Source organism: Macaca mulatta, chromosome 2 (assembly GCF_049350105.2).
Source record: "Macaca mulatta isolate MMU2019108-1 chromosome 2, T2T-MMU8v2.0, whole genome shotgun sequence".
Classification (NCBI taxonomy): domain Eukaryota; kingdom Metazoa; phylum Chordata; class Mammalia; order Primates; family Cercopithecidae; genus Macaca; species Macaca mulatta.
Genome location: NC_133407.1, coordinates 137,585,726 through 137,603,759, shown reverse-complemented (window position 1 = coordinate 137,603,759; position 18,034 = coordinate 137,585,726).

Below are 18,034 nucleotides of genomic sequence, written 5' to 3'. Positions count from 1 at the left end.
GTACTCTCTATGTGTGCAAGACATTTCACAATTTAAAAAGTGAAGAAGTGGAGAGAAAAAACACGAGGTAGAAAAATCAAAAGTCTTTCCAAATGCAATTTTGTAACTTTAAGTAAGTATGTTATTCTAAGTCTCCATTCTGTAGAATTAATACCCGTTTTTCCAAGATATTATAAAAATAATTAGCTCAGATACTGTTGCTCTGTAGATTTTTAAAAAGTGTTACCTGGATTTGCTTTCCAAAGTTAAGGATTTGTTGAACTAATCTTTATTTGTTGAATCTAATGGCATGGTTCATCTTTTTTTTTTTTTAATTTGTATGTTTGTTTAAAATAAGAATACAGAATGTTCTTCATTATTTTATATACGTTTGTTTTTCCCCCAAGTGTTATATTTAAAACATTGAAAAAGTCCCTGGCTTCGATTATATTTTAAAAAATCCTAAATAAAGGAATTAATTAATATTCAGATTTTTAAACTTCAGCATAGCACATGTTTACTTTTGAACTGAAGTTAATACTCTAAGTTTGGAAACTAAAACACTTTTTTTTTTTAAATATATACTTATAATTACTTTAAAAATGCACCAAAAGATTTACTTTTTATAAAATGATGGGACATTTAAATTACCACCAGGAAAGCAGTATTATATACTTTCTGAAATATACCTGCCATTGGATATTTACTTTATATATATCTTTTAACATGGATTTTATGGTTGTATATTTGACAATCAGTGATGTCTAGTCTTGAAATTTATGATACCGTATATAATATAATTTACATATATAGCACTAGGATTCTGATTAACTTACTATTTTTCCAGGATTAGAATATTTCACTCATTATGAAAACTCGTAAACCTGAAATATCTATATTTTAAAAAGCTAAACATGAATGAACAAATACAAACAAATAATCAATCTTACTAATAGCCCTACAATTTAAATGTATATAAATAGACTTGATGAGGCTGTTTACCAAGTATTATGATTGATTATAACCAAGGTATTGTGTTTTACTGTGCAAAGATCATCCTTACTGGTTTGACAGTGCTCATGGAAATCACAGACACTTAAAGGTGATTCCCTAAGGATGATCAAGAAGCTCCAGCTAAGGTATTTAAATGTGGGCATAGAAGAGTTGGTTTACTGAAAATGACATAAAAATGAGCTGCTTCAGAAATTTTGTGTGCAGGGCTTTCTGTTATCTGGAGCTAATCACCAAGGAACCAGAGACTGAAAAAGCCATCAGATTCCAGGGCAGATACATGAGGAAAATTGTCAGAAGGAGCAGGAAGACGTGCTTCTGTTTCCAAGCAGTCCTGAGAATTTCATTATCAGCTCATATCTGTTACTGTTAAGATGTTAAGAGGGAGGTTATCATTTGCAAACTAAAAGCTTTCTGTGCTACCCCACAATAATTGATTTTCTTTTTCATTAAAATTCTTAATACCTGGCACTCCAGAAATGTTGGAAAGGTCTTTGTAAAGCTTTATTGGCAGATAATATATACCCACAAAAAAGAACAAATGCAAATTTCACATAATGATGATAATTCAATAGCTCTTGGTCCTCCAAGTATGACTAAAATATGCCACTATATTTAGGCAGCATTACCAACTTAAACAAGGGTACCTATTAAAAAAAAAAAAAAAAAACAGCTCTACATAAAAACATTTCAGTCTCTGTAAAAGAAGGAAAACAAATTATGTTCAAGGAACTCAGTATCATTTTGCAAGATACTCTGTAAATCAACCTCTGAGACTCTGAAATACACTTCAAAATGTATGTGACATTTTGGAGCTCAAACACAAAAACTGCCATCTTTCTTAAAACTTATTTGAATCCAAAGTCTGATGATAGTTTTATGTGTGTCTGTGTGAAGAGACCACCAAACAGGCTTTGTGTGTGCAACAAGGCTGTTTATTTCACATGGGTGCAGGCGGGCTGAGTCTGAAAAGAGAGTCAGCGAAGGGAGATAGCGGTGGGGCCGTTTTACAGGATTTGGGTAGGTAAAGGAAAATTGTAGTCAAAGGGGGTTGTTCTCTGGCTGGCAGGGGTGGGGGTCACAAGGTGCTCAGTAGGGGAGCTTTTGAGCCAGGATGAGCCAGGAAAAGGAATTTCACAAGGTAATGTTAAGGCAGGAACAGGCCATTTTCACTTCTTTTGTGGTGGAATGTCATCAGTTAAAGCAGGAACTGGCCATCTGGATGTGTGCGTGCAGGTCACAGGGGATATGATGGCTTAGCTTTGGCTCAGAGGCCTGACAGATGGTCCTTCCTTAACACCCTACAGTAAAGGTGTACACATCTAAGTAATACTATGCTACAGAACTGTTTGCACGCTGACAGTATTTAGTGATTAGTATGAGTTATCTATTGGTATGATTTCAGGAATATAAAGAAACCATGCTTGATAACTGAGATTCTGCCATAAGAGTCAATGTTCTAAAAGTTAGTGTTGTGTAGGAAATATTCTCAATTTGTTGCAGGGAAGCACAGCTGGAACAGACAAAACAATGGATAAAATTTCCTCAATTTTAAGATTATTTCCCCCTACCATAAAGTTGTCTTAAATCTTTTGCATTTGCTTATGATTTAATTGCAGTGCATCAGTACTGGCAGAAGAATTGCAAATCGGTGGATCTAATGTACAGTGGTTTAGTTTTTAGGGAAGTGTTTGCTTATCATTGTGATTTTTTTCAGACTTTGTTTTACTGCATGAATATTTAATTAAATTGAGTATCCCTAAGTACCAGAAACTTAACCAAATTATTTAAGTTTGTGCTAACTGCCTTCATAATATCATTATATGTAACGGTATTTCATTATGTTCTGAAGGGAACACTCCAACTTCCAAGTGGTTCAACACTTGAACAACTTTAGGAACCATTGAACCATGAAAATGCCATCTCTTCACATTAAGGCTTTTGGCCCAATTAAAAAGCAACATCAGTGGGAACTATTGTTAGTCCCAATGCCAGTCATTTACAACTGAATGAATTTATGAATTACCTTTCTATTATTCTCTAGCACCCTGTTTATTTTATAACATTCTTAAAATAACTGTAATTAGTTGTTAAACATTTTTTTTTTCTTGTCTCTCTCCCACACTAGACAGTAAGTTCTCAATTGTATCTCTAGGCTCAGCAAGTCACAAAGTGAGAGCTCAGTAAATATTTGTTAATTGATTAAATTTATTTGATAGAAAGAAATCTGTGTACCAACTTCTAGTATCTGTTTTTCTTTTTTAAATGAATTGATCCATTCTTTGACAAATTGACTACGTAGCTACATAATGACACAACTGCAGTCTAGGGATGTCCTGAGCATGAATGGGTATTGGAGTCACAGTGCTACTAATTATACAGGACGGTGCTGCAAAGCACAGGTAATCCTCTAAATCCAAGGCAGCTGCACATAAAAACAATAAACACTTTAAAATCCGCGGCAATTCAGATGTCAGAGGACAAAGCTAACAATGCAACAAGGGAAAGTAAGTAAACCTAGCTCATAATAACTGCTGATTTTGCCTGGTAACAAACTCTTAACACAAAAGAGGCCTTTAAAAAGATATTTTTACCTTTCTTTTTAATTGCAAATTTCAGTAATATCAATATTTTCTAGCTTATTCAGATAATGTAAATCCTTCCCACTCATATGTCAGAATTAATTCTTTCATTTCACTCCACTAAAATCACATCCTGAACCCTCTTTTGGGAACATTATATCCATAGCTTGTTTCTAAAGAACATAAGTATCACAGGAGGCCATTAAGCATGGCTCTGTTTTGTTGGAATGGATTGTTAAGACTACCGCTTTGATGTGTTGGTATCTGTATCCCTGGTTGCTCCACTGGGGCTAACTCTACTACCAATGCCTCATACAGTTTGCCCGTGGAAACATTTGAGCTTCATTTCTGATGCTGTCCTTCCCTCGGTTTTCTGTCACAATCTTGTCTTAAGCTCTTTCAATTTTTCCTCATGTTCACCTTCGAAATAGATTTTGTTCTGAGGCTATTTGCAGCACACAGCATATCCTCTTGGTTTCTTTCTTTGTTTGTGTTCCTTTTCCTTCTCATCTTAGACTCTCTCAGATCTTGTCAGCTTGTCTCATAACTCATTATTAGAGTTCACCTTTCCTGCTCCCTTGCTCAATTTCTATCTTCTCTATCCAGGCTCTTTTAACTTCCTTCAGCCTGAGAAATCCTGGAGTATCATTTTTTTCCTGCAACTTGTGGGGTCATTTAGTTAAAAGCACTGATCTAGAAGTCTGGAGATGCTAATTGCAGCTAATTTCACCACTCAGCATTCATTCCCTCTCTAGGGGGACACTCCTCTCCCATTCATAGCCATTTTGGATGAGGTTAGTGGTATGCAGTGACATAGAGATAAATACTTCTAGGAGTTAAAAAAAAAAAATACTTCCAGGCATAGGAAAAGAATAAAAGCCCAGTAGTGCACAACATTTGCCTATATCAGTGGTCTAAATACTTTGCCCATGGCAATTTCGGGTTGGAGAGGTCATTGAATGTAGGGTCAGAAGGTGATGTGCGGTCACATGCCATTTTACAGTATTTCCACCAGACAGACACAATAGACATGAATAACCCCAAGAGCTTCTATCAGGGGTCAGCACATGTTCTTCTGTTAAGGGCTAGGTAGTAAATATTTTAGGCTTTGCAGGCCATAAATTCTCAGTCACAGTTATTCAACTCCACTATTGTACATGAAAGCAGCCATGGACAATACATAAATGAATGGGTGTGGCTGTATTCCAGTAAGACTTCATTTACAAAAATAGGCACCTGGCTGAGGGCTGTAGTTTCCTGACCTCTGGCACAGATAATAGTAAAACAGGTAAGGTGTGATGAGTTTTGACTAGTTACATCTGTTTTTACTATAATTGAATTAATTGTTAAGTTTACATACTTTAATCTTCAATGACATCTGTGTTGAATAACCAGCTTGCAAAATTCCTGATAGTTTAACAATCAGCACTTGTGAGAACCTGTACAAGTCAGCTCCACTCACCCTGAATCTACCTTCTGCAGGGGTGATCCCTCACTGACTGAGGCCAATCAGTATATCTAAAACCTCTGAAAATTTTTTTATTGGTTTAGGAGATAGAGAAGTGATCCAATGCAGAGATTCACAGGAGTGTTTATATTTAGTGGGGCTTCTGGAAAATAAATGTGTCCATATTCCTCAAGAGCAATAAAGACAACCAAGAGTTTTGCGTGCTCCCCAAGAGCAGCTTTGGTTAATATGGGAGTATGAATACGATGTCTGCACACTGGCAGCCATTTGCTACCATGATGGGAGAGCCTGAATGCTTCTGCAGGGGCACCCACTGAATGAAGCTCAAGCACTAGATTGCCACCATGGAGGAAGGAAAAGAGGCAGAAAAAAAAATCCACCCTTAGTAACATCATCCGAGTGATTGGATCAAGTCTTGCCTGAAACCAATACTACTTTTCTGGTTCTGAATTATTAAATGCCTTTCATTATTTATGCCAGTTTGATAGGACTCACTGTCACTTGTAACCAAAAGATTTGTCAGTGAGGCATCTGTCCATTCTGCATTTTACCATTTTCTCTCTATGACTCCAGGTTGCAAGCAAATATTACCATCATTAAGAGAGAACTCTTAATTCAGTTTGCATTTAAGTACCTTATTTCCCAATTACTTGTCTTTTTCTCATTAGTTTGCAGTTCTGTGGGCACATTATTTCCTTTTGGATGATGTGTTGTAAGGATGTGTGGTGTGATTGTCTATTCATAGATCAGTAGTCCTCCAACCTAGCAATTCACCCACAATACCTGGATGTTAAAAAAAATACAAAGATATTGAGTCCCTGCTTCTAGGGATTCTTTTTCAATAGGTTTGAGGTGGAGCATAGGCATCAAAATCCTTGATTTTTATGAGCAAGCAAGTCTGATGTGTCCTTTGGTTGAAAACCCCTGTCACGGTGCACACTTTTCACTGCTTGTATTAGAAGATCCAGAGCATACAGAGAGAAAAAAAAATGGTCCTTATTCGCTCTATCTAAAGTCAACCATACTATGATGAAAATTTGTTAACTCAATTTATACATGTTACTACCTAGTAGTTCTTTTATTGTTTGATGCTTTCTATCTGCCAGAAAAATGGAAGTGGGAGTTATAGGACAGATAAAGGTAGGTGAGGTTTCAGTTCTTATAGGGTGTATAATTCTAGTGTTGGAAGCAGGTATTAAATAAGAAAACATGTTAACAGGTATAGAGATAGGTGTTGTGATTAAAGTAAATATGGTCATGGGAAGGCACATTTCTGAAAATGCCTAGACTAGGGTAAGGTGAGTGGGATCCCATGCACTTGCATGACGCTGACAATGCATGCCTCTGACAACGCATGCCTCCTTCGGGTGAGGCTGGTCATTCACAAAAACTGCTGGGAGAAGGCTAGCTATTCATTCTTTCCTTCAGTCAATAGTGACAACCTACTCAGTGCTGTATGGCACATGGTGAAGTCAATTGCATTGTAAAAGACACAGGGCTTTCTGAGTATAGAAATGGAACTAGTAAGATACCACAGAGTCATTTACTCTCTTTGACTAAGGTTATAAAGACACAAGGTATAATATTCAAAAGGTACAATAGATCAACAGTGAAAAGTAAATCTCCTTATCCTGTTTCCCAGCAACCCAGTTCCCTCCTGTAAAAACAGCCACTGTTACCCGTTTCTTCTGTGTTCTTCAAGAGAGGCGGCAGACATCCACAAGTGTGTGTACTGTATATGTTGGGTGGAAGGAAGGATGTTTCACAAATGAAGGCATACTGTACATTCCCTTCTGTAGTTTCTTTTAACTCAAAAAAAATGGTAGACATTATTAACATTATACATGTATAACTGGACCTTTTCCATGATGTTATAATCACCTTTTATTTGATTGTGCTATAACTTATTTACCAAGTGTCATATTGAAAGATGGGTAGGTTGTTTCCAAACTTATGCTTTATGACTTCTGCAAGGAGTTTTCTTACATAGTTGTCTTTTAACACATTTGTGACTATCTGGAAAACAAATTATTTGAAGTGGAATTGTTGGGTTAAAGGATATAAACATTTGTAATTTTGAAAGATATTACTAAAGTGTCCTCAATACCAATTACGTCGATTTATACTCCCAACACTTCACAAAACTATCTCTTTGTCTACACACTCGCTAGTAAAGCATCTTATTTAACTACTATATCTTTGCCAGTCTAATTTGTGATAGGGGAGATTTAAAATCTTTCATTTATATTTTTACTATGAGTAAAGTTGAGGGTTTTTTGGTTTATTTTGTTTTTTGTTTTTTTCAGACAGAGTCTCACTCTGTTGCCAGGCTGGAGTGCAGTGGCACAGTCTCGGCTCACTGCAACCTCCACCTCCCGAGTTCAAGCAATTCTCCTGCCTCAGCCTCCTGAGTAGCTGGGACTACAGGTGTGCGCCACCATGCACAGCTAATTTTTGTATTTTTAGTAGAAATGGGGTTTCACCATATTGGCCAGGATATTCTCGATCTCTTGGACTCGTGATCTGCCCACCTCGGCCTCCCAAAGTGTTTTAAAGAATATGTTTAAATGCCACTTGTGAGTTACATCTTCATGTCTCTTAGAACTTTTTCTATTGGGTTACTAACATTTTTCTTCTGAGTTGCAGTTGATATTTTTATATTAAGAAAAATTTGTATTTTGTTTAATAATTTTAATTGCAAATAATGTTTTAACAAATATTTTCTTTTGACTTTATACATGATTTTCCCCACATAGGATATTATTACTTTGAAGTCAAATGTAACCAATTTTTTTATTAAATGTTTCTCCATGTTTCAGTCAAGAAAATTCTCACATTTTTTTATATTTAATTTTTATCTTTTCAGAATTTATTTTGTTACAGGAAATAACTGAGTGATACAATTATTATTTCCAAGACAAACATTAATTTCCCTTCACAGACATGCTACGCCCTCTTTATCATACTAATGCCAATTTACCATATGTATTTTGGTCTAATTCTGGACTCTTTCTTCTGTTCTGTTGACCTAAGCCAGTTAAGTTTTAAGGGAGGAAGAAGAGATCAGAAAGGTCCAGCCTAACTGGCAGCAGAGCTTGATGGATTACCAGGTAAAGGGGCTAGTTATAATATTACATACTGAGAATACTGAGAACCAAAGGGTGGTGAACTAATGAAAGAAGGGAAAAAGACATCAAAATGCAAAGTCAAGAGAAGAAGGAGGAATCCTGCAAACAGCCTTCCCATCCTACAGTCTTTTTCTAAGGCTAGTTGCAAGTTTGTTTGTTTGTTTGTTTGTTTTTCTGTTTTGAGGTTCTATGTAGGCATAAGTAACTGAAAGGCATCAGCAGCCTGTTAAGTACAACTGTGGTCCCATCAATATCTTCAACATCTACCCTGAATATCACCCGATCTAAGTTCCTGCTCATTTGACCGGAGGACCTCAGCTTCTCATGCAATTTCCCTCTGGGCCCCATCACCATGAACCATATTCAGGGAGGTCCTTAGGATTGTCTGACATACTTAGGAAATCCACTAGTGTTCTTCCACTCCAGGCAAGCTAGCTGGCTAGAGGAATCTGGGGAAGCTACTGGGACAGGTGAGTTGAACACACAGGGTTCTGGCCACTCTGCCTGGTGCAGTGGGCGAAGGCTACTGTCCTGCCGCTACACAGTGCCTGTGGGGGCTACCTCTGGGCACTCACATGGAAATAGGGGAAATGCCCATCTTCCCACTGCATTGGCCTTAATCACCTGGATCACGAAGGTGCTTCAAGTCTCACAAAGGCTTCCATGAACTTGCCTGCTGGAGCTTCTGACTCAAAACCTGTCCATTAGGAGGGCAAGGAAATGACAAACAACTAGTTTACAATATTGTTCTTATCACCATTTCTGCCTTCAAAAGTGTAATCCTAACAAGACAAAATCAAAAATATTTTCTTTCTTCTGCTTACTCAAAAATACCTGACACAAACAACAAAGTATACATTGCAACCTACAGAAATACGGTGTGTGCTCTGGGGGCAGGACAATATTGAGTGTTAGGTATTAATTAAATCCAAAGTCCAGGCATGCATAGAACTAGGGCTGGTCCGGTCAGAACAAGGTATGTGACAAATGTGATTGTGGCCCTTTTCATGAAGTCCTGTCTGAGGTTTTGCAAAGCCGGAATAATAATTGTAAGCTGCTGTAATTTAACTATGCCTCTAAGCACGGAAAATCAATGATTTAACTGTAGAAAGAGTGCAAATTCTCATTTAGATTTCCTCTCTCAAATAGGAATGAAATTTAAGTGGTCTGGTTTTCTTTCCCTGGGAATGGCACATATAATTTTTTATTTTAAGTTATCAAGTTTGTAAACAATAATAAAACCTATATTAAACAACAGGATTAATATTTTCTATGAAATGGCAGTCCTCTCTTCCCACTTCCTGTCTTTTATACTTAGGATGCAATGATGGATGCTGTAGCTGAATTAATAGGAAAAGGCCATGAGTTCTCCCATTTAAAAGAATCCATCCTATTTCCTTTATTTTTACCATGGGATAAATATCCATAGTGTAATCTGCAAGCCATTCAGCAGTGATAGACAACAGTTAAGGACAGAAATAAGAACAGTGAAAATTTTTACTCTTTCTGTTTCTCTCATGTATATATTCCATCCCCAACCCACTTATTGCATTCATAGGACTGTTCACTGAGAAGACTGGGGAAAAGATAGAAAATAACCTTATCTGCTCAAACAAAGAAACCATTGAGAATAAATAAAGCATTGCATTTCCAAGACAGTCAAGCAAGTTCTCTGGATATTATTTATTTTGGCATCCCTGTAGCATTCTTTCACCTGGCTATAAATCCTTATATTAGGTTAGGGCTTTTTGTGTCTGGTGTGTATCCTGTCTGCTTAAGACATGAAAGAAATAAACTACTAATCAAGAACAAGAGTAAAATTATGCCGTGAATACGAAAACAGAAAAGTGATATGACACTTGAAGACACAAAGTGGGGTTCTTATCCAAGGCAGGGCTAAAGAAAAGCAAATACTATGACAAATGCTGCTCAAAAATAAGTTTTGTTATGTCACAGAGACATAGTTGTTCAAATAGCTGAGTATTTGAGAGAAGGAAGCCACTTAGACCCCACACTCTGTTCTCCTTTGGTTTCTTTGATTGCTAAAAGAGATCCATGCTCCTCAAAGGATAATGGAGTTTACTATGAGCATAGACTGAGGTAGACTCTGGAGCTGAACAATATCAGGACCCCAGAGATCTCAGTGTCCCCTGCTAAGAACCTAGCTTATGCTTATTAAAGCTGAGTGAACGCCAGAGTCTTAGAAAGTCAAAATACATAGACACCGTAAGCTAACGTCTCAAGAGAGGCCAATCTTGGTTAATAGCCTGCAGTTATCTTTTCTCCATCTCAGAGTTTTTGCTTTCTGATAAGATATGTTCAGCTCATACCTGTTCTCTCATGGTGTCTCGGTCTAAATTTCTCAGCCTTGGTCTCACTGTACAATCTGCCTCATTCTCTTGGTGTTTTCCAGATTATGTTCTCAAAAGAAGGAAATGCATTGTTTCATGTCTTTCTCATGCCAAACTAAATTGAGGATTCCTTTGGCTCTCGTTCTTACTCTTAGCCCACTTCACTATGTCAAGTTGGTGAGTGTGATTCAAAATATGGCTGTTTCAGCAGCTGGGGCTGTGGGCTAAGCAGTGTCCCTTCCAGGAGATACTAAGCAGGCTCCAGTACCCCACCTGCCATCTCTGCTGATACATATATGATTTCCCTGCCTTGTGAATGTTCTAAGACATTTCTGTATTTTGACTGATCCCACTGTTTTCTTAAGAAACATATGTTAAATTTGTATCGACTCCATGAGTCAATGAAAACTATTTGTTTTAAAATTTCAGTTGTAGTGTAAAAGGCACAAAAATATTAATGTGTGAATACTCACTCTCTTCACCCATCCTGGGTTCCGAGGAGAAGAGGCTATTACATTTTAATTTAGATATGCACTAGTAAAATATGTTGTTCTTCTAATGAGTCAAAATTGGTCTTTTTTGAGGCTTCCACTTAGTATTTTTGCATATTTTGATGTTTTAGACCCTGGCATTGACTCCTACCTCCAATGATTAACTTGGTTCTAATCTAGACAAATGAGTGTGCTTAAAAGCACTTTATTAATAAATACATCCCCAAATGTAAGCCAAAATTCCATCCAATTAATCTGTTTCTATGAAGCAGTATCATCAACTTTCCATTATTCAAAGAAATAGAGAATCTTTTTATTCATTCAACAGATATTTATAGATTATCTACTATTATTATTGCTATCTCCTAATATAATTATTTTAGGTGCTAGGAATACCACAGTGAACAACAATGATAAGGCCCTTACATTTATGCAGCTTCCATTATAGAGGAGGAAGACAGACAATAAAACCATTTCATTTTAAATAGAGCAGTGTAAAAACAAAACAAGCTGAACTTAATGACATGAATTAATTTTAAAAAATTGTTGAAATGTATAAATATGATGCTGATTTGTAGTCATGATATATTCACTGATCTCTGTACTTTTGAAAAGAACTAAAGTGATGGTTCTATATATTTTAATTGTATAGTTATGTAGGCCTACATTTATAATGGGAACATTCTTGTCAGAGATATTAATGAGAGAAATGAATCCCAGTGACTCTAGACTTGCAAAATAAATGTTTTCACTGTTGCTTATGAACTCATGGGTTGTATTTGAATCATCTTTGTATATTCTCCTTGGAATTAATTGTCTTAAACATATAAATTTGGGATGAAGGGGTTCAAGGAATACAGTTGGGGTTGATGTGAAAGGAAGAAGGAAGTGGGGAAAAGTGATTAGTTTTATATAAAAGATTGAAGAGACCCAGTGAGGTGCCTTGATTCATTTCATTTTTGGTATAATGTGGGTTTTGATGTGAGGGCTATAGGAAAAGAGTTTTAAAGTATAAAGCCTGAATGGTGAGGGTAGGTAACTAGGTTATAGCAACAAGGCACTGTTGTGTTGAGCTCAAGTGGGAAGATACTGTTTTGCTTTATTGAGACCTAGGAAGAGTCAGGCATCTCTCTTTGTATTAGTCTGCTCAGGCTACCATAATAAAATGTCTTAGACTGGATGGCTTTGACAACAAAAGTTTATTTTCTCACAGTTCTGGAGGTTAGAAGCCCAAGATCAAGTCGTTGGTAGGGTTGGTTCCTCCTGAGGGCTGTGGGGGAAGAAAGGGATCTGTTCTAGGCTTTTCTTCTTGGTTCATAAATGGCTGTCTTCTCCCTGTGCCTTCACATAGTCTTCCTTCTGTTATTCCACAGATGCATGTCAGTGTCCACATTTCTCTTTCGTATAAGATTACCCATCATATTGGTTTAAGGACCAGCCACGTGAATTTTTGGGGAGACACCATTCAGCCCATAACACTCCCCATATCAAATCTCTAGGCAGCAATTCTTCTCCTCCTGCAGTTCATTTTCAACACTGCCTCAGTGTATAAGCTTTATCTTTCCTGAGGTCATACAGAATACATCACTCTAGACATCAAAACACTCATTCGATGCCTTTTAGGATCCGAGTCTATTACCCTTTTTAGCTCTATGCCATACCTTCTTTACAGGCTTCATCTCTGGAACACAGTATTTATCTTGAGAAAAACACGTACTTTTTCTGCCTAAGTCCAACCCACCCTTCAAGGACTTGGGAAATTTTCACCTTCTTCCTGAAGCCTCCTCAGAGCCTTAAGAGAAGGAAATCTGTCTTTGGGTAGCTTGTCCTAGAGTAAGAAGATGATGGGCACTGGCACCAAAGACTTGGCTCTTGTTCTGATATGGTCATTTACTAGACATGAGCCTCCAAGCAAGTTAGTTAACTTCTCTGAGTCTCTGAGTGGCTATAATATAATGCTCTTCTCCAACAGTTATCCCAAAGATTAATTTAAATTGCTTATGTTAAAGGTCTAACACAGTCTGGCAAAGTCTAGGTGCTTAGTAATCCTTAGTTTCCTGCTTTTCCATGCTGCCTCTACTCATACAGTTGTCGTGTGTGTGTGCTGCTCTTGTTGTTACTTATCAGTTTGGTTTGCTTTATAATGTGTGTGTGTGTGTGTGTGTGTGTGTGTGTGTGTGTGTGTGAGACAGAGAGAGAGAGAGAGAGAGAGAGAGAGAGATTTGTTGAAGCAATGACCACAATTTACTTTGGCTTCCAAGCTGACTTCTAAAAGCATGCTAAGACAAAACAAACAAATAAACAAAAAAACTACTACACACAGAAGACAAATAAAAATTGTGTCAAGTAAAAAGGCAAAGGGATTGGACTTAAAGAAAGAAAAGATGTGAAATTTCATCTGACTGGCACTATCCCATCTACATTCTCATAACTTGCGACAGAGTGGTGAAAAGTGTAGAAGCCAATTAAGTTCATTAAAGAGGATAGAAGACCTGGGTCATCCCCTGCCTGGATTATTTCTCTCTGGATAAATTGAAAACAGATGGATTTGATTATTTTTCTTGACAGATTGAGAATTTTAAGTGTTTTAAATATAGAAAGATGGATGGATAATCAGATAATACCATACTTTTATCACCAGGCTTTTGTCATTCAGTGCCTATTTCCCATTCCATCCATTACTCTCCTCCACTACCCACAAGACAAGCAGTCCATTCTATGCTGTCCACCTATCAATAAACAATCCTTAAAATATATATAGTGAGACTAATTGTTAAGGTTCTTTATAAACATTGGCTAATTAGTTAATCGATAATACTTAAGGGACTTTCTTCCCCCACCACAGTTCCTCCTATGACTTAATTTTGTGTTTTTTTATTAGGCAGGATTTTGACTGCCCATGCTACTACCACATTACGTCTATTAATGGCAGTCATAAGTCAGAGCAGGCAAAGGGATTAACTCAGAGCCCCAGAAGCAATTGATGCAGCCTTTAAGGTTTTAGACTGACAAATACACCAGGAACAGCTTCTTAGTGAAATGGATTTACAGTCATGTGTTAGAGTTTAGATTCATCTAGAGGTTTAATTTATTTTCTGTGGGGACTTCAGCATGCTCTTAAATTTAGTGTTACTGTATGTCAGTGAAAGAGAAACATATGGACAAGTTTTTTAGCATGACATATAAACATTGCTGCATTATTTGCTTAAATTCAAAAGTGTTAATCATTTCAACAGGAACTTCCGGACAAACCAAAAATTTTGCTTTTGTTCTCTTAGTTGAGATGTAACTAGAAACTTGGAAGACCAGTCAAACTTGTGGGTTTTTTTTTTTTTTTCTTAAGAGCAGTTTTGCAAAGTGGTTAAGAGATCTTTCTCTGTAATCCACAAGACCAGGGTTCAAATCTGAACACCAACACTTAATAGTTACACAACCTTGGTTAAGTTATAAATATCTACAATGCTCAGTTTCCTCATCTATTAGAGAATAGTAGTGTCTACATTATAGGATTGTGCTCTGAGGTAGGTTGCATGTGTTAACTTAGAATTTGAATAATAGAATAATGCACATATAGTATATTTAGCATAATTCTCAAACATAGTAAGTATCCAGTAAATGTCAGCCATTACTGCTTCCAGAACATAGTTTCCACATTGGCTTATTCATCAGATTACTCTTAAACATTCAATACAATCGGAGGCCTGGGACAAAAAAAAAAAAAAAGAATTAAAAGCTAAAGTTGAAAGGAAAATGATTATTATGGTCCCTTATAGAACCCTAAATCTTCTTTAGGACATTTCAGGTTTGCCAGTTCAATTACTAGTCACAATTACCTGCCACTATTGCCTGCCCTTTTCTTTTTCTTATTAAGTTGAAATTTATAATAAGCATTTGATGAGATAAAAGGAAAAAGGACTTTCTCCCTTATCATGCTGCAGCTGAGCTGATAGTGCTTAGGTCGTATATCTTGAGAAGGAATAGAACAAGTTGAGAGTTGGCTTTTGCAATGTCTGTCTTCAGAGTTTTTCCAGGAGCGAAGAAAATGATGATCAGTGGGTATGATCCATCAGGATAAATGGAAGTGCTCCTGGAAGCCTGCTGGTATGCTAGGTGTAACCCTTTTAGCTATTGGATCAAGTAGAGATCCTGGTGGAGGTTCTAGGTCTTGGGGAAGTCTCAAGGAGGGGAAAGCATCTGCACCCTTGAGGAATTCATAACAATGGCTCCTCACTGGTCACTACAGTACCATTTTAATATTTCAACACCAATATGTCCATTCAATAGCACACCAGCTGAATGTCAGCCCTTGGTGTTTTCACATGGTTAGTTGTGATCTTCATGCCCCTATTCATTGGAGCCCCATTTCTCTGAGCATAAATGCAATGATGAATAAGAGTTGGTATGTTTAAAGCTCCACAGACAAACAATGAAGGATGGTGATTAAGAATTTGAGTTCTGGAATTTTGATAACCTGGGTTTGAGTTCTATCTCTGTCACTTAATAGCCATATGACCTTTAGTGAGTCACCTATACTCCCCAAAGCTCACTTATTCATTCACATGTGAATTTGTTCAAGAGGTATTTATTATGCACCAACCCTAAATACCACAGTAAGTGAATAAAGAGTAGTGAACAATACGGAGGTACTAGACCCAAAGCTTGCATTCTAATGGGACAGATATTACATAAAAAGAAATTCACAAAAAATTTCATTTGGTGATGGATGCTATTAAAGAAAGACAAATTTAAGGAACAGATGAGGATAGTCATTTCAAATGGTGGTAGGGAAAGGACTCTCCATGTAAATGACATTAGAGGCAAGACCTGGACAAGAAGCCACTTATGGAGAGCTGACAAAAGAGCATTGCAGACAAAGGGAACAGCCAGTGAAAAGGCCTTGAAACAGGAATATACCTGGAGAGTTGAAGAAATATAATGAGGGAAGTGTCTGAGTAAGAGCATAGCATGAGATAAAGTTAGAAGTGTAGTCAGGGGCCAGATCATGCAGGACCTTGCCAGCCACCAGGGTTGAGGTTTTATTTTAAGCACACTGGGAAACTATTGCTATATTTTCAGCAGGAAGACTGTATGATCTCAGTTTCCCTACCTAAAACACAGGATGGCATTGCTGGTGGTGGAACCTCAGATGGAGTAATGTATGTAAGCTGCTCAGCAGAGTCTCTGGAATCTAACTTGTAGATTCAAAAGTTTTGGCTGCTATTATTTATCCAGAAGACACCTTTGCCTCTCCTATGTGAAAGAAAAGAGAACAAAAGGTTAATCAAATGGACCTTGGCAAACACCACCACAAGCATTCTGGGCCCTCTAGCCCACAGAGGTTGATGTTGGATAGCCGTTGACCATAATTCAGGATAACAGATATCTTTTCATTTCATGGAGCTATGGCATGCTGGGACTATCTTGTTTATGAACTTGATGAATCAGATGAAAGGCTTTCCCAGTGTTGTCTGATACTAATTATCCTTTAATGAAACCTTCTTGATTAGTATAAAAAGTACTCTGAAGTCTGTTTTCCAGGCAATAAGCCAGTACCACACAGCTGGCACCAGCTAATGATACTACTGTGTTGCCATCACTGGAGATTCCTTGCTTACCTTTCCCGAAATACAGAAAACATGGAATATCAGGATTCATGTTCTCATTTCTATGGTATATTTTCAATAAATGTTTCTTTTGGAAATGATATACACTACATTGGGAGTTAAAGGGGGAAAAATCAAATATTTCTCTCCTTTTCTAAGACCAAAATCCTTCTGATGATATGTTTCCAACATATCCGCACTAATCTTCCAACAACCTGTGTTTCAAAAGAGATAATCTCTTAGCTTAAATTTAAAATTATCTGTTATTTCTTCAAGAGGCAAGATGTTTGTCACCCTTCCCACCTGCTCTTGGATGACCCTCTGTAGGAGAAAATGTTCCCTATTTCAAGAAGTAATAAAAAAGAAGAGTTCAGCACAGCTAAATGTATCTTACCAAATCCTTAGTTGCCTTGACATTATTTTGGGATATATTCAAGCTGTCAAAACCCTTCTGCTTCAAGACCCAAGTCAGCCACTGTCTGACCAGAGGACATGGTATTTGTGTGAATGTACAGAGCGTGAACACACCTAGCCAAAGACCAATGAGAATTACTCTACACAGGCTGGCAGGCTAGATGGGTCTGGTTAAGAAAGGCCAAAGTGCTCTAATGTCATGAGGCGGAAGTAGATTGTCTCGGCAACTGCCGGAGCAGCTGCTGATGCAGCCCTCTTCCCATTGCTGTGGTCACAAGCTCCAGAAAGTAATTTTGTGTTAACCTTTCCACCTCAGTCCCTGAAGTGCCATTGAGACCTCTGAAAATTAGTGGAGGATGATGAGAGGTGGTATCTGGTATTTGATCTTCGGTGAGTGATGGGGTCTAAAAGTGGGTGACCAGACTTGGCCTTCCACTTTGAGGTTTCAGAGACAACCTCTGAGAGCTCTGAAAGTGACCATGAGTAATCATGCTAACTGCAATGTGGAAGACTGAGGTGGAAAGCAGGATGCCAAATTATTAGTGTGCAATGGAAAATATAACTGCCATGGGAAGCTGAAATCTCTATATTTACATGATCATTTAACTCTCCTCCTATGATAGAGGGTGCAAAAATCATAATTAAAAGAAAACTTGTTGAATCACTGTAAATAGATAGTTATTAAGAAGTCCAAATAACCAGCACTTTTTCTACCTATGGGCAGACTGCTTCATTGCAGTTTCTTTGGCTGTAAAGAACAAAAATCAACTCTAACTAGTTTATATTAAGGATAAAATTAATAAAAGGATATGGGAAAACTCAGTTGAAGGAAATACTGAAGAGTTTGATTTTGGAAAAATCAAAACCCAAAGCAGCTATAGAAACCAGGTTGCAAACTAATGGGTTGATGTGTAGGGTACCCTTGTCATGATGAATCGCTCAAATAATATTCCTTTCTTTTATTACTCCATGCAAGATTCAGCTTTCTGGCAGAGAAAGTTTACTGT